We start from the raw sequence: 2,878 nt of genomic DNA on the forward strand, positions 1-2,878 counted from the left end.
TTCTAACTCTCTCATATCTTAACACACCAAGAATGAATAAAGATATAGAAAGAAGAGAAATGATTACTACATGTAAAATTGCACAGGGACTACATACCAATTATAGAATAAATGCAGCAAGAGAAAGCAGTATTCTTCTCCAAATGAGTCAGGCAGAGGAGTACTTCACACTCTTGCTTATTTTCTCGTAACTAGAGTTTTAGAATTTGGTAACGAGCAGGGAAAAGGGCAGCATTCTGAGGTGAATCTGGCATTTCCCACTGTATCTGGAGGCATGGATGATGTTTATGAAATTAAGATTTCTGAAAGAATGGCTTAATAGTTTCTGGAATATGGATGGGAAGAATTTGTTGCCAGCTCCTGTTGAGGCCACATTTAAAAATGGCCATCCACCGAACTAGTATCTAATAAAAACAAGGGCACTCTCATAGTCTTTCAAAGAGTAATAGAAACGTAGCTAAACATAACTTATGGAATCAAAATGTAGTTCACAAAAGGCGTAGGACTGTGAAATAGAAGGCAACCTGCTTAGTAATCATAACACAGTATTTAGTTACAGGAAAAACACATGAGAGGAGTAAAAATAAAGGTAGTAAAAACAAAATCTTAAAGTAATTGCTTTACCCACAGAAAAAATTTAGATCCACACTTTCGGATAATGTTCCTGAAAATTTTCTACTACTTTTATCATTAAGTAAGTGATGAACCTGTAACAATCCATCAACCAAAATCTAACCTTCCTAATAGTTGCCTGTATTACGAGTTTTCTTTCCTCTTCTAAATATCACAAAGATAATTAAGTTTAAACCAGAAATTCTTAGGTGTTAATAAAGAAGCAGACAATAAGCTTTATCAAGTTTATCAGATTCTTTTACAGAGTGAAAAATAAATGCTCATAGCAGCATTATCTATATTAGCCAAAAAGGAAACAACACAAATTAACATCAACTGATGAATGAATAAATTTTTGTACATCCATGCAATAAAATATTATTCAACAAAAAAGAAATGAAGTACCAATACATGCTTCTATCTGGTTGAACCTCAACAATATTATGTTAAGTAAAATAAACTAGTCAAAAAAGACTACATATTGAATGATTCATTACTTTTATATGAAATGTCCAGAATAGGCAAATTCATAGAGACAAAAAGTATATTAGTAGTTGCCTGGGGAAGGAGGAAATAAGGAGAGTGGGGGGTGATGGATAAGGGGAGTAGGGTTTCTTTTGTGGGTGATGAAATGTTCTAAAATTGATAAATGTTCTAAAAGTATCTTCATTTACTGCACCTTCTTCATATTTTAAAGAGGTCTTTGACAATTAGAAAAAGGAATATGATAATTTTCATCAGACAAGATCAGGGAATTCTTTATAACTGTATAAATATGTTAAAAAAACATTGAACTGCATACTTTAAATGGACAAATTGTATGGTATGTGCATTGTATAGCAACAATCTATTTTTTAAGTAGGTTCTTATAAGTTTGTTATTCCAAGAGGTTTGGCAAAGCATAAACAACAACAACAACAACAACAAAACCAAAAACAAACAAACAAAACCACCATGCACAGAGAAAAATATATGGCACAATTTCTATGTAGATCCAGACAATACTAGCAGGAAGTGATGGTGCCTTACCAAAACTAAGTTTCCCCAGATTTATTCTTTAATTTTTAAAATCATTTTGCTTGTTCAACCAACAAATTGAGCACATAAGTGACAGGCACTGAACTAGATACAGACTTACAGAAGAATAATGGTTAACTTGAGTGACTTCTATTCTATCTCTACAAAGTTGGCAAAAGTTTCAGAACCTGTAAAATTCTCATTGCAGTATAATTTAAATCCTATACTCTGGGAAAAGAAGTGAGGGATTAATAGTTCTAATAAAGAAAGAAAAGACAAAAAAATTCAAAGAATTTAACCCACAAGGTGAAATAAGGATTTAAATAGTTGGCTTGTCTAATTACGGGTTACAGGGATAAAGACAAGTGCCATTCTAGACATTTAGTGATGACAAATCTGTGGAAGAAAATAAGTCATGGCATCTGATTGATTCATATATCCCTTCTTTACTCGAACTGTCCAGTATAATAAATAATGAGTGAAAATGGGTAAAAGAGGTATGCACAAGAGAAGTGGGCAAAATCTTAACATGAAAAGTTAGCTCCAGATTCAACAAGGAGTTGTATTTGAGGGGAGATAGCCTGCCGTTCTATTTCTTCCTGGGCATTTTTTATAACACTGCTTTACTATTCTTTTGAAATGTAATTTCTTTCCTTTTTTTAAATCTTCAACATTGTATCAAGTCACTTATGGTAGCAGTTAAAAGGCACATCCTGGGAGGAGTGGAAAACAGTTGCAAATATTAAAGGTAGAAAGAAAGAAGAAATAGCTACCATTTATTGAGACCTCATTACAAGGGTACTTCAAAAACTTCACAGATAAGTAGAATAAAAAGGTAATACAAATCTTTTCATGAACTTTTTGAAGTACCGTCGTATGTTCTAGTTATACTAATCTGAACTCTTCGGCTATATGCAATCAAATAAAATGCCAGCTAGCTTAATATTAAAGCAAAATTTTCCAGGCTTCCAGATGTCCATTCACCAGGTGTAAATTGATGTACTTAAGAAGGCAGCTTTCATTTCCTTGGAAGAAATAATGCATTACCTATATAATTTATTAGCTACAATCTCTGTCTTTAACAAACTCATTTCATCCAGAGCAGAGCATTCCATAGTATTGGCAAGTCTGATGGATAAAAAAAAATTGTGTGTGCTGAGAGAAGCCCTAGGAAAATAAGGTTTTAAAAGTTGGAGGGATTTGCCAAAGGTTACCTTGCAAGAGTCTGAAGTTCAGGTCTACTGACTCT

The sequence above is a fragment of the Galeopterus variegatus genome, unplaced genomic scaffold, assembly GCF_000696425.1.
Source record: "Galeopterus variegatus unplaced genomic scaffold, G_variegatus-3.0.2 Scaffold56, whole genome shotgun sequence".
Classification (NCBI taxonomy): Eukaryota; Metazoa; Chordata; class Mammalia; order Dermoptera; family Cynocephalidae; genus Galeopterus; species Galeopterus variegatus.